The 15716-nt window shown below is 37.6% G+C and overlaps 1 protein-coding gene across 1 annotated transcript in view; it reads right to left on the reverse strand.

Moving 5' to 3' along the window:
* Positions 1-9138: 9138 nt before the first annotated feature.
* The window catches only part of LOC113113078 (dystonin-like), a 154391-nt gene continuing 147813 nt past the window's right edge, over positions 9139-15716 (reverse strand). Inside the window, exons 99-102 of the mRNA XM_026279235.1 lie at positions 12801-12918; positions 12055-12120; positions 10930-11123; positions 9139-9263 (exon numbers count right to left, since the gene is read on the reverse strand). The gene's annotated coding sequence lies outside the window, so the exon portion shown is untranslated. The remainder of the gene's footprint in view (positions 9264-10929; positions 11124-12054; positions 12121-12800; positions 12919-15716) is intronic.

Genomic DNA, 15716 nt, shown 5'->3' on the forward strand with positions numbered 1-15716 from the left:
GGATTCAGAACAAGAAAAGTCAAAGTATCTCTGTTAAGTTAACAGCAGACATTGGATCACTGTCTAGTGCACTAGGAGACAGATGTAGTATGTCACAGTTAGGCACTAGTAGAGCTCTGCAAACATTCTGCAGGCCACAAAATGACCTGCTCTCCTCAACTATTAACGAGGCCACAGTGGGAATGATTGTATATAAGATATTATCTATTATAGCAGCATTTATAACAGCAATATAAACCCCTTACAGTTATTTAACCTTTTCTTCTTTTTTATCTATTTTTAAATGAAATCTTAAAAGTGGCCATTTACTAACTGTTCACAAATTAAGGGGAAAATCTATATGAAGTGTGCTCACTGTGAAAATCAGAACATATTTTTCAAATATTTTTTTCAGTGATCAAACTGTTATGAGCCCAAATCACCTCTGCACTTTATCTACCCCTGAAAGGTAGTACAAACATTTTCATTTAAACCCATTCAAGGGTACTGCCAATGATGAGCTGTTGTACCACTAAATGTATGTTTTGCACATGATTGTGCACAGGGTTGTCAGCTGATTTAACAGGAATTACAGGAGTGAAAGTATTGTGTACAGTTTACCTGACACTTTAACTAACTGCATTATTAATATTCCTAGACTTTTCCTCAACTGTTGACATTTCTCAAATGCTGTCTGCATTTTGACAAAGTTGTCCAAAAAAATCCATACTTCCATACAGTTTGTCAAGTTTGTGTTATTTTATATTTGTGATGAATTTATCACTTCACAGTCTTAACAGATCTGGCTTCTTTTGAAACGCCTTATCCACTCCACCGAGATGCTCACGGCAGTTGTTGTGGATCCTATCAGTTCATCCCTTAGGACTTGTGTAATCAACATAAAGCCCTAAACCATCGGATGTGGTGAGAACATCTGAAACAGCTGTTAATGCTTTCTGAGAAATTGGTGACATACTTAGGCCAGCCTGCACTCACATAATGAAACACCATTTGTAGCACTGGAGCTTCTTTTGAACATGGATCATTTTAAATAGAACACAGGCCTTGACATGCGTTGATTCATTTTTTACCTTTTTGTAATTTGTTATCGCAGCTGTGATGCTAGCGACAGATGACGGGGGTGACTGTAACAAACAATCAGGAGTTTTCCTGATGCATATTCTCCTGCAGCATTGCAGCATCATTCTCAGCAGCATGTGTTGAGAGGGGCTTCACATCAGCGTTCTTGATGTTACTCAACAACCCGAAGTTTAAGATCTATCTGAATAGTAAAGCTGGATGTCATATTACTATCTTCTCTAATACATTAGAAACTGTTGCCCCCATTACATTGAAAAAGGTTAGAGAAAAACATACTGTGCCATGGCACAACAGTAATACTCACTCTCTCAAGAAAGAAACTCGTAGTCTTGAACGCAAATGGAGAAAATCTAACTTGGAGGTTTTTAGGATTGCATGGAAAAACAGTATGGTTTAGAGGGAGAGCTTTTTTCGCATTTGACTCCCAAACTCTGGAATAGCCTTTCTTATACTGTCCGGGGTTCAGACACACTGTCTGTTTAAATCTAGATTAAAAACACTTCTCTTTGGCCAGACATTCAAATAATGCATTGCATAATTTGTTACTGCAGTTGAACTCCAAGTGTCACATAAAAGTATGTTACTAAACCTAACATTAAAAGCAACCATAAAACTGTAAATACAACTCGAAAACAGTGAAAAATTTAAAATCTTTACTTATTCACGAAACTCCTTTTGGCGCCTGTGAAAATGTGCATTTACACGCATGCGCACAGAATTAACTTAATATTTTCAAACTGAATTTTGTTAATTCACATGGCTTGGATTTAAACACATGTAATTCATATATATATATATATATATATATATATACACCAATTAATATTTATTAATTAAAATCAAAAACTAAATTTAAATGGATTAAACTAGCTAAATTGAATTAACCTTAATTTAATTGGGGCCATAATATATTTTTTTTCAGTGTATTATAGAAACATTAATTTTCTGTAAAGTTGCTTGGCAACAATTTGTATTGTAAAAAACACTATATATAACATTGAATTGAACTGAATATGAGTACTCTATTAAAAACCTTGTCACATGCCCAATGTGCAGCTAGACATTCTTTTTCATTTTTGGAGTGATTAGTAAACGCCTGGCTTTACCCCTCCACCGTGAGCCTCAAGCAGGGCGATCCGAGTCTACAGCTACAGATGTTTGCAGACACATTGATGTCACTAACCTGGCCAACTTTACCAATCCGATGATTAGTTTCTCCTCAAAAACACTCATTATATCATCACTGCAGCTTGTGGAAATTGCTTAGAAACCAGCATTTTTATATCGTCACTCAACATAGAAGAAGTTTAGATCAATTAGAATAATCAGTTCTTGTAATTCTATTTAGTGAACACATGTCTTACCTTATTGCAGTTGTTGAATTTAATAACACTTTAGTATAGGGACCAATTCTCACTATTACCTAGTTACTTATTAGCATGCATATTACTAGCATATTGGCTCATTATTAGTACCTATAAAGCACATATTCTGCATGACCATATTCTACATCCCTTAATCCTACCCAATAACTAGACTTAACAACTGCCTATATAACTATTAATAAGGAATAATTAAAAGTTTGAGGCAAAAAGTTTTAGCTAATAGTAATGAGGACTGGACCTTAAAATAAAATGTGACCTGGACTTTATGTATACACACACACTCATATGCAACTTTATATGGCAGAAACTGTAATGTTACCGTAAATAATGTTTAAAAATAAAGCTAATGTCTTCAAGATAAAATGTGTTTGATAACAATGAAAAACTAAGAAACATTCTTTAAAGGTCCCCTTCTTCGTGATTCCATGTTTTAAACTTCAGTTATTGTGTAATGTTGTTGTTAGAGTATAAATAATATCTGTAACATTCTAAAGCTCAAAGTACAATGCCAAGCGAGATATTTTATTTAACAGAATTCGCCTACACAAAGAGGGGGCGTGGCCTTGTTGCGTTCCAACGGAGAAGAAGGAAGAGCTGCGTTTGTGTTTGCCATGTCGTTGAAATGCTGTTATTTTCATCTCGGAGTCCAATCATCTTTGTTTGGGCTTCCCAGGGACGCTGTACTTGGAGATTAATTGTTACAATTTATGTTTAACTCAGTTCCCGAAAATTATAATCCACATGTAAAACTATGTGCAGCACATTTTGCTGAGGACAGCTTCCTCAATCTCAAACAGTTTAATGCCAGATTCGCACAAAGATTATTCTTGAAAGATGCAGTAGTTCCCTCTTTGTCTGGAGAAGGCGTTGTTTATGGACCACAACCAGTAAGTGTATTTTATTATTTAAGTTGGTGCGTTTAACAGTTTCTGTAACTTAGTACACAAAGGGCAATGCTGTTTAGCTTTGTTAACAAGATGTTAGGGCTGTGCAAAAAAACTAATGCAATTTTCATGTGCATCTCGTCAGTAAAAACGCTCCTGTTATTATAAGTACATCTCCAGCACATGCTCATGCACACTTGCTTCTCAAAACTAGTCCAATCGCGTTCCCAGGAGGGCAGCCAGCGCTCAGCTTGTGTCGAATCACAACACAGGAACCGTTGGCCCAATCAGAACGCGTTACGTATTTCGGAAGGAGGGACTTTATAGAACAAGGAAGTCATCAGCTCGTTTTTAAAACAGTGAAAACAGCGGTATACAGATAGTGTTGAATTGTGTGAAAAATACTGTTTTTTTACACGCGAAACATGAACACATTATATTGCACACTGTAAACACAATAAAAGCTTCAAAAAAACGCCAAAAAATGTTACCTTTAAACTTAAATTTGTCATAAATTACTCACACTCATGACATTCCAAACATATAAGACATTCGATCATCTTCAGGACACAAATTAAGATATTATTGATGAAATCCAAGAGCTTTCTGACCCTGCATAAACAGCAATGAAACAGAAACGTTTTATGGTCAAAATTGTAGTAAGGACATCATTAAAATAGTCCATGTGACATCAGTGGATCAACTGAATATTATGAAGCTACAGGAATACTTTTTTGTGTGCAATGAAAACCAAAATAAAAACTTTATTCAATGTTTTCTTCTGTTCCGTGTCAGTCTGCATCGTCATTCTGTTAATGAAGACCCCACATGCGCTGCACTACGTGAAAAAAAATAAAAAAATAAATATGAATAAAGTCGTTATTTTTATTTTCTTTGCACAGAAAAAGTATTCTCATAGCTTCATAACATTAAGGCTGAACCTCTGATGTCACATGGACTATTTTTAACAATGTCCTTATTACCTTTCTGAGCCAGGAAATGTTTCTGTTGTGTTGCTGACTATGCAGGGTCAGAAAGCTCTCGGATTTCATCCAAAAATATCTTAATTTGTGTCCTGAAGATGATCGAATGTCTTATATGTTTGGAATGTCATGAGTGTGAGTAATTTATGACTTAATTTAATTTTTTGGGTGAACTACACCTTTTAAGTCTTGTTAATCGCAGATGCGTAAATGCAACTCAGTCAAAACGCGTCTTTTTTCGGATGTTAGTCAGCTAGTTCACTTGGACAGATGGAAACAAGTGAGACTTTGAAGTTTGTATATATTGTTGAGCTTTCTGCAAGCATATTTATTACAAAAAGTTGAGTAATTTGCATCAATCAGGCAAAAAGGAACCATAGAGTACACAGGCATGATTGCACTTATGAATGTATTTAGTCAGAAAGTTCTAGTCACAGTAAGCTGGCACACAATCTGTGATTTGATCGAAACAAACATTACAGCGGGTGCTACAGACGGTTGTTTTATATGCAAGTTTAAAGGCCATGATCAGGATTAACTGTAGTGTATGATAGCAGGGGTTACAGTTGTAGTGTAGCAGTGGTATCGTATTACCCTTTAAATGCATAAGAGCAGCTTGTCATTGCACTTTAAATAGATGAATAAATAATTGTGGTGTCCTGGCAGAATACAAGGGCATATCATCGCCAACAAGCATGTCCGCTGGAGGAAATGACTGTACATTCAGCTTCTCCCTCAACACAAACATGTGGAAAAGTGTTAGTTTACCTAACAACAGTCTTCTTGTGTTCGCTCACCTTTCCCAGCAATAAACAAAATATTAATTACACAAATGTCACAAAAAGTACAGGACAAATGCACAAAGCCATTGCATTCCACACACGCTCACACACATACACTACACATTAACTTCCTTTTTCACAACAGAATAATTTACATCTTGCTACGCTTTTTAAAATCAATAACACTTTGCAGTCTTTAGTGTAAATCTATGTCTGTCCAGTCTCGGTTTAGTGTGCTCCAACCCAGTGCTGTCAGAATGAAGGCCCAGAACCTGGCCACTTCTGTGGACTGGACACTGTTGACTATCTCTTGGTAGTCTTGGCCAGTTTGCTAGTAGGGGTGCTCCTCCGCTGGGGAGTTGGGATTTTGGAGGGTTTGCCTCCGTGTTGGCGTGAGGCTGAGCGCGGGGTTGGGCGTCCTGAGTCTGTCACGGTCTCCGACATGTCCGAGCAAACCGACTGGATGTCTGAAATGTCGAAGTCTGAGGCATCACTGCCACGGCGGCTGCTCCCTCGGCTTCCTGCTTTGCTGCCGGGTCTGCTTGGGATCTTACCCAACCCTGAGAAGAGAATTCACAGCCAGTTACTTCTCAGAACTATGATACTGAAATCCACATAATGGCTCATTACTAAGATAAAAAAAAATAAAGTATTTATTGATAGTTTTTCAGGCTTTTTTAATGATGTTTGATATATATTTAGATTTTGTTTCCCAAAAGAACTAGAATCACATCATCCAAACAACCACTGTTGACAAATGTAGATTCAAAATCTTTAATCCAGAAGTAAAATATGATCCACATTTATTTTCGTGCATTTCTGTCCATCCACTGTACTGCAATGTAAACTTTATCTTTGCAGCCAACACTGACCGGGAAAACAGTAGTTTATTAAAGGGTAACTAAACCCTAAACCAACTTTTTTTTGTTAATGATCTGTAAGAATGGGGCTTTATTAGAGCTGTTCATTGATTCGAGTAACTTTTTTGACATTCGAGTATAAAGTGTTTTAATTCTACAATATATGGTATAAAAATGTCTGAGTGTAACCCTCATCAGGTTGAACGGTGGCTACTGCAGTTGATTTTTAATATTGGATGTTTGCGGTGGCAGGTGACGTAAGCAGTTTCTAGCTCACCACACCCTTGGTACGAGCTATCATGCCCTTGGGCAGTGCCAGTGGTTGCATGCACTTGGCCTGAAAGATCGCGAGTCCCCGTCTAGAGCTGGAGTGTGCAAACTGCATTTTACGCAGGATTGCTTCTCCAACGCAATAGAGGTGGAAATGGGCTGCTCCATACAGCTCACGCTGAAAAGCAACGCAGTGCCTTACTCAGAGACTAGCCCCATTCTCTCTTGCGTCGCTGCTTCGCTAGCATATGGCTCAGGCCCTGGCCCTGTGTCCACAGACACCTCGACATCCTCCACTTCAGGTGAAGGTGGGGGAGAAAAGTCCTCTACTTCAAATGAACGCTCTGTTGCAAAGCTACTTGCGTCACTACAGTCACTCTCCATTTTAGCGACTCTGACAGCAGCTGTCAATTAATCCATCACTGTGGGTCTCAGGTTCATGCCCCACCCGCTCAGCCCTGCCCTCGGTTCGTCCCCTCTATCTCCGCCCACTTTTCACCATTTTTCAAATATTGCCAGTGGGTGGAGTCAGGCTTTGACCAGGGGTTTGGTTACACTTTAATAAATAATTATATATCCTGGCTATTTTCCCCAACACATTCATTACTTTTGTGGGTGCTTTGTGGGAGGCTATATATAGTAGTTGGCCAACCAAAATGCCTATTACTGCCGCATGTATCTCCACCACAGCGCTAACTGCAAGTCAGTCGCGAATTGAAGTCGTTCACAAAACTACCGCCAAGTGGCCCAAAGGAACAGTTTGCAAACTGACTGAAATTTATATTTCGTTTTGTAAACTGATATCAAATAAGGAAAGAATAAATCTTCAAATCTTCAAAAATCCTTAAAAATCAGAAAATTTATTTAAAATTTATTTTTAGAAATTTCATTTTAAAACCTGTGATAGACATAGACTGCAGCCTAATGGATTGAAAATGATAAAATATAAAAAATACATAAAGGTTCTTAATGCATATTATGGTTATTAAACATTCATTATGAAAATCATTAAAACTACACAATTTTACTTATGTTTTATTAAGTGGCTGTCACTTTAATCTTCAGTTTTTTTATTAAAAATTCTGACCTTGGTCAACAGTCCAGTCTGTACAAGGCTGCACATTCATGACACTCTATTCACATTGCAATTTATTCTGACTCTCACAATAAAAATAAATAAATAAAATTTAAAAAATAAGTTGTGAGAAATCAAGAATAATAGGCTTAAACTGTGACATGAAAAATGCATAATAATCATACAAAAAGTAGAATATTAACTTGGAATGTTAAGATTACATTTAAGGAGGTGTGCATTAGCCTATGCCATAAAAAAAAAAAAAAAAACGATTGAAAATGTGTCTTATAAAAGAGTGTTATAGGCTAGGCCTGGTTCTAACACATTTTGGCACTGACAGTAATGCCACAAATTATGAAAGGCTTGAAACTTGCATTTAATAATTCACTGATGTATTTCAGCAGGTCACACATACTTATTCGTTATCTGGCATTTTTTAAAAACATTTATTCCCATATACAGAGCCCATGACATGCCGAAAATTATGTCCCTGAATTAAGAAATGTATGTATTAATTAAAACGTGTTCAGTGCACCAGCATCCAGGCACAGGTTAAATAACAATTAAACATTGTTTGTAATAATAACAATAATAATTGCAAGCAGCAATTACAGGGCCAAGCCCAACAGAGGCAAAATGAGAAGCTACGCATGGCATGTAGCATCAGACCAACTGCAACAATGAGTAACTGAAGCTTTTTTTCTATAACAGAATAATTGTAGTTGAAATGGCAAAAAAAAAAAAAAAAAAAAAAAAATCATAAATACAACCACTAGAAATATGCCTCAAAATGTTTTCACTTTTAATCAATAGGTGGCACTGTTATCAAATCAATGTGGTGTGTTCTGTGTGAGATGACAATGGCACATGGTTTGGTGTTAATATGTCAAAGCTTTGCAGGATACAGCCTGAGATGCAGTTTGGCATTATCCCTCAACTTTGTTGTGGTGGTATACAAAAACAATTTTGTGTATCGACATGAAATCCAAGCATTTTTGTGAGCACAGTCTGAAGGACATCTGATTCAATTTTGGTGAAAATCAGACAAATTGTATTAGACATAGAAAGTTTGTAAAATATGTGAACGCTTTACACAGATACAGCCTCAATTGCATTTTGGTATCTTTCCAGCAAATTCGTTGATGTGCTAAACAAAACTATATTGACACAAAATCCATAACTTTTTGCCAGCTTGGTATGAAGATGATCTGAGTCAAATTGTGAGGAAAATTGGACTGGTCTAGGAGGAGTTTTAAAAAGTAGGTTTTCAACAAGAATCAAAATGGCGGAGAGGAAGTATCGATGTTCTCTGCATGATCCAAAATATGCAGCAACATTACAAAATGATAATCTATGCAAAAGTTATTAGCATTTTTATAAAATGTAGTAAGCGTTTGTAGGCAGCGGCACCCATGGCGGTAGAAAGCACATTCTGGTTGGCCACCTACTGTACGTGCACTTAAACGCAAGTAATTAAGTAATTATTTAAATGTGCAATTTATGGCTTAAATGGATGACTAGTGTCTAGAAAACTCTTTAGGTGGGGCAGTCCTATTATATTCATATATTATTACTCACATTATACAGCGATGTTTAACTAAATATTAAACTAAATATTACAAATATTGCTGTGTTCTTTTTTGGGTGATGCATATTTGAATACTTGACAGATCTGATAAAAGAAACTGATCTTTATAGTCTCATAATAACCCATTAGACCATGGTCCAATAAAATCAGTGTCGTTTTTTGTGAATGTTCAATATATCTCACAGTAGCAGCAGCAAAACTCAATGAAGAGCAGATGGTGTGTCCGACTCACCCATGGATTGACCTCTGGCCTTCATGACTGCAGCGTTTATCAAGGTCCCATCTTCTCCCGACTGAAAGCCTTTTCCTGACAGATAACCTGGAAGACGAAGCTTGCTTCCCTGAATAGGGGTGCTCTGTAAGATGTCATGATTCAGAAACGATTAGAACAGGACAATGAGGAGGCATGTAACAGACATAGTGAATAAAAACAAGAGAAGCTTTCTAAGATGCAGATAAACCCAGTGGGGCTCTGCTCTAACATTCTGGCACTGAAACTGCACTGAAACACATTTGATGAAAGCAAGCACAAAGAAATCATGACTGGTTTAGGACTGACATATGTATTTCATATCACTCCCATATCACTAAATGTGTTTGTTCATCCCAAAATGTTGCAGTGTGTACAGTTCATGGCCAGAAAGACTGAATAAATGCATGACAGACAAGAAAATGACAGTATACTGCCTACGCTGCATCAAAGTCAGCCATTCACATCGAGAGAAAGAGAAGAAGTCATTTTAGAGTTCTGGATGTAGAAAAGATCTCACAAGCATCACGTTTTAGTGGCAAGCGGACAGGAAAATATTAATTTAACAGCAAGTGCTTGAAAGTGATGTTTAGAAAAGGCTTTGTATGTCAAGCTGATTTGATTTAAGACAAACACACCATCCCCTTTGCGAAAGAGAGGTTTAAAGATCAGAATTAACACATCCGCTTTAATAACGGACCACTTCCATGCATCACTGCAAAGCCAGAGAAAGAGACTGAACTCAATCCCAGATCCACACAGGAAGCAATTAGATCAGTAACAAGGCAGAGACAGAGGTCAGGAGCAGGAGACGGAGATTAGATGTGGATTTGTCACTCGTTTCTGAAGCACTATACCTCATTGGATGACCCTTGGCTGTCAAAGGAGTCAGATGATTTAAGAGGGGTAGTTGATTTGCTGTTTGTCAGCCAGGGTTTGTCATAATTGCGGGTTAAATGTTGGGGAGTCTGTGAGAAACAATTGTGGATAAACCACATACGAAGGGAAGCGAAAAAAAAAGAAAAAAAAAAGACAATACAGGAAATAATTATCACCAAACAATGATGGGGCTGTGCATGGCTTTGTTCCAAATCTTAGTGAGCTCCCTAAGACAGCTTTCTAAGATGCCATGGATACACTCCTGACGAAAGATGCTTATGCTGCCTTCCAAAAGAACTTCTTTTGGCCAATTGATATGAACAATAGAAATTCAAAGGCTAAACATAATACAATTAATGCTGAATGAATACTTCTAAATACTGATAAAATAGTTAAATACTAATAAAAATGTACTGTTTTATTTATTTATGTATTTTACACAGTTTTCAAGTGTGCTATGTCTTTTTATGCTCAAGTCCTTTATATTGTTTGATTTTATTATCCAAATGTTACTTAAAAAATAATAATAAAAAAATAAAAAAACTTTAGTTATGAAGAAGGCGGGACTTATTCCACCATATTGAGGGTTGCACTTTCTCCTATTGAAATTAATATCTGAACCATCTTGGTATATATACAGTCTGTGACCAAACTCTCTTAAAAACAGCCTTTAATGGAGTCCCCCATGTACTATTTGTATTATGCAGTTGTTGAGTTGTTGACCCTTGCCTATGGTTTCATCTTAGTCTTGCAAACAGCTTCCTATATAGTCAGTGGACAGCAAAGAAGCTCACTAGGTTTTGGAACCAAGCTTCAAGATTGGGGATATGAAAATGGGACAAAAACATGGAGAACTTTATATTTCTTTACAAACTAAACAACAAAATCCATACCTTGGGTGTGTTGGATCCGGGTGGGTTGGGTTGTGCTGTGGGACAGCTGTGACTAGAATTGGATCTGTTAGGGGAGGTGCCTCTTGAGGACGGCCGTGACCTTCGACCTCTGTAGCGGAAACTGGCCATCACCTGGGTGGTGCCTTCTGGGAGAATAAACTTCTCGCGCAGCTCCACGTTGGTTCTGCCTTTAGCTGGAGGAAGATCATACAGAGCAATGAGACGGGAGGCAAGACCACAGCAAAACCTTTCACATGGCTTTAGAAAATAAGCCTCTGAAACTCAAAGGAATAGCATGGCTTTAGTTCAACTTGAGGTCTATGGCCAACATCTGTGGTTCCAACGTTTGAAAGTCGAAAAAGTTTTAATAATTTGATTTGTAAAGTAATCACCCCACCTTAATCACTGTAAACAAACTGAGGGACAAGGCTTTTTTTTTTTTTTTTTTACATTTTTTTATAATCAACAGAAATTCTCATATGTTGTATTGACCCCAAAATATTCCTTCAAAGCAAGTTTCAGGGACTTTTTTCAAAAAGCCATTTTAAAGGATCTTTTTATGAAAGTATCTTTATCCAGGCTTGGGAATGATGGCCACCCACTCAAATGTGTTCAGAGTTTTGTGCTCTGGTTCGATGTAGGGAATGACTTGCATGCATTGCACATCACTGGCAAGAATATCTAATAATAATAAAAAAAGAAAAACACTGATGCGGCATAAAAATATATTATTATTATACAGTAGAACAGGATTAACCCTCAGAGACTGCAGCTTAGAAAAACAATTTAGCATATTTGGTTTATCATATATATATAGTTCAGTTTAACGTGATTAATTATTCATATTCTGCATAGATGAGATTGTCGAGCAAGTTTCAACTGCACTGCAACAGAGCTACAACAAGCACATGCAATGAAAGCGAGAGAGGAAACATGACTAAACACAAAACCGCATGCTAAACCGTCCCAGACAGCACGATGGAAAGGGAAGCATGAGATTAATGTTAATGAGAATACCATTCAGGGATCACTGCAGCACACACACACACACACACACACACACACACTGGGATGCACACATACCACTGGGATGGAGCAAGGAGAGAAAGTGTGAGAGTTGCCAACCTATAGGAGACTGAGTAATTGAAGAATTTGATTCCGAGCGCAACATTTTACTCCCGTGGTGGTGAACTAGAAGAAATGATAATTGAGTTCACTAATAAAGCAGCAGGAAAAGGGAAATTCTGAAAGAAGGGCTTCGTGGGAAGAGAAAGACAAGCTTTAAGAATCCCATTAACAGCCAATTAGAGGAAGAAAAGATACTGCCTACAGAAGAAATAAGAATATGCATCAGTAACATTCTCCTTCTAAATATTAATATATCTCTTTTATTGTTGGGAACTTAGGATTGTGTTCCAAAACCTAATGAGCTGCGTTGCTTTCTGATGTCTACACTGGCAGCTTCTTCCTAAAGCAGCATCCTAACTGAAATGGAACCTCACGATTGACCCAGTGGTCCATTTCTGAATGACTCTGATCTGTTTTGTTTTATTATTTTCAATGCTGAACGAAGCTTGTGTCAATGTAACATGCGATTGGCTTCTTGGTAAAGTACTCATTCGATACCGCTTTTGGAATTACGAGGTATCTTAGAAGGCAGCACAATAATGAAACTGCTTTCACATCGGAAACTTGTCGGTGATGTGTTAAAATGCTGCCTACGTAGGCAACTCAGGTAGGTTTTGGAACATAACATATTGTCTAGGAGGAAGTAAAATACATTGTATAAATAAATTGAACCATTCTGTTATGCACAATATCAATTATTTTAGTAGACCTGACTGAACACCATAAGCTGAAGCGGACATTACCTCTGCACGGGTCATTTTTCACCAGGAACTCATCCAGGGCCATCCAACCTCCACCCACCCGCACCATCACTGTACTGCGCAGGATCCGCACCAGCCGCAGCTGCTGGGAATCTCCAAACTGGACACGAACAGAGAACACAATCATTCTTCTCAAATACAGTCATGTTTGTCAGTGACAGGCACGCAGCAGAGCAACATCAGAAACCTCAGCCCCATAACACCCTTCTCAAAATAGCAAAAACTAGCCATCAAACGTGGCGGAAGCAGTGAGTCAATTAACAACATTGTTAATACCAGTTAGATGCTATTTGTTGTGTTTATTTCTGGCTTCCTCTTGTTGCCCTGCCGAGCCATGTGATCAAAACACATTTTGACTGAGACACAACATTGGTTCCATTCCAGAAGACGTGAAATGAGTGGTCAATCCAACTGGGTTCATTTGTGGCTTTGTGCTAATGATTGACTGATCATGTGTGGTGGTGTGGTCCATTGTATGTCATTAAAGGTGCACAAAGTCATTTCAGAGTTTGTATTACAGGCTGATTCGACAGTGGTTCTAGACCTTTTGCTGCCACCCGTGGGCATGGATGAAGCATTATGTAAACACATTACAGAAATATCCAATTTGCTGGCATATTTGTCACCAGTGATTAACCGTTTCCAAAAAGTGTCCTATATATGCAGAGACAGTTATTTTACTCTTCATGACAATTAAGCATCCATCCAAACAAACAGTATTGATATATAATTTTATATATAAGATTTTTGTATATTTTATAAAACTGATATGAAGTGAGTAAACATCATTTGACAATGTTACCAACTTCTTAATGTGTGAAACTTTTATTACAATAGAAAAAAGTTGCTTAGTGCACTTTTAAGACAAAGTGGACAGGACTGTGATCAGTGTGTCCACTAGGGGGTGCTATAAGTGCATTCTGCACTCGCTGAGGCTCTGTTTTCATTCAAATATGGGCACTAGCATGGAGACGCAGGGGAACACTCGGACATAACTCTACTGCATTCCCCTGCACCCTCCATGCCAAAGATAGGAGCTAAAGAAAACAAGCCAAATGAGTTGATCCAAATGATTGTTGCCAGTTGGATATGGCCAAGGCATACAGATTTCACAGCACAGAAAATTATGGCCTCATGCTTTCTGTTCAAAAAAACAAAAACAAAAGAAAAAAAGAAATCATACCATATGAGAAGGTTTTTCCACAAACCACAGACGTTGCACCGTCTAGAACTACAAACTACCATTCTCATAGAGGATGCGTGTGTCGACACTGATGCTCAACTCCAACCACACACAAGAGGAACAATATGGAAGAATGACTCGCTGAAACTCAACATGACTGACACACTGATGGCGACCCGCTGAGCATCTCTCTGGCCTGCAAGCCTTTTATTCTAGAAGTGATACCCAGAGTGAATCGATACCATTGGTGAATTTGGTGATTGGGGGGAGGAGAAGATGAATTTTGAAGCATGATCAAGAGAAATAGTCACAACAAACGGCTTTAAGAATGACCATTTACCAGGATACAGCTTTCCAAAACAGCAACGTGTAGATGGGGGGTTAGATTTTGATTGTCCCTGTTTGTTATAGTCTCATCGGCGATTAAGGGGTCATGTAAGCAGTGAACGAGACCAAACTGTCAAAAGAATGGTTTCAGTTGATGTGATACAAAGTTCTCAATACAAAGGAAGAAAAACATGAGGTTTGCATGGCCTGCCCGATAAAAGCCCTCCACCAGCTAAGAGTCACGTATCTTGACAAAACACCACCTCAAGAAAGCATGTAGCTCATGATTTCATGTGATTTATGTAGTGAGAATCATGCATCATCTTTCAGCTCAAAAGTTCTCCGGAAGCTCTGGCTTGTTTGAACATCAGCCACAAACTGCGGTTAAAAGAACCACAACTCAAAGCAGAACTCAAATAAGTTGAAGTAAATTAAGCAGGTGCTGTAGCAGGAAGCAAGCGTACTGTGTTAAGCTGCAAAAGCTGCCGCAAATTAGGATAAAAAAGCAGAATGCAAGCTGCAGGGAGAAATGCATTTGAACTCAAAAGCAGATAGTTAAATCTAAAAAATTTCTAAAAAATAAAAACGTCCTAAAATGCCTGAAGAACAAGTCAACATGAAACATTCACAACCCCTTTTATTCCATAATGTGAAACAATCCAATTGATTCATATCACCTGCATATATTTACAATCATGAAATTAGTGTGATAACTACTGAACTGCACCGACAAGTTCTGCATTACGCTGTTAAACTATAAAGAGCTACAAACAGTAGAATTTTTTATTATTAATAAATGTTATTAAAATGCCTTTGGCTGTTATTTCAGAAAAGTTATAACACTTTGTAAAATGTTTTATTGATTAATTGATTGAGTATTGCTCAATGTTGATTTCATGTTGACTAGAAACAGTTTCCCAAATATCTGTGCTTCTTTAACTCAAACCTAAATTAAATTGCATCAAAAATACTCAGGGCACAACATAAGAGATATTAAGGAAATGTCAGCACTAAACACTATATTTTGTGTGTGTGTGTGTGTGTGTGTGTGTCATTTAGTATTAAGGACGAAGAAATGTATATTTCTAACTCTCCCGAGCCACTGTGCTTCAATGCCAGTGGAGACTTGCACAAACTAAATGGCTAGCTTTGGGAAGAGAGTTTAAAACTACTTTAAATATCCTTATCCGCTTGTGAGTTTAAGACAGCTTTAAATATTGGAAATTCAAAGACACAGTGACAGTGAATCAGATAAAACATAAAGGGCAGCACTGCAAATCTTAAAAAGCACTATTCATGTATACCTGATTTCCAAGGTAGAACTGATGTGGTGGAGGGGGTAAAAAAGACAAACATTAGTTAATATCAATCCACTCTTTTTGATTTTA

The sequence above is a fragment of the Carassius auratus genome, chromosome 13 (genome assembly GCF_003368295.1).
Source record: "Carassius auratus strain Wakin chromosome 13, ASM336829v1, whole genome shotgun sequence".
NCBI classification, from domain to species: domain Eukaryota; kingdom Metazoa; phylum Chordata; class Actinopteri; order Cypriniformes; family Cyprinidae; genus Carassius; species Carassius auratus.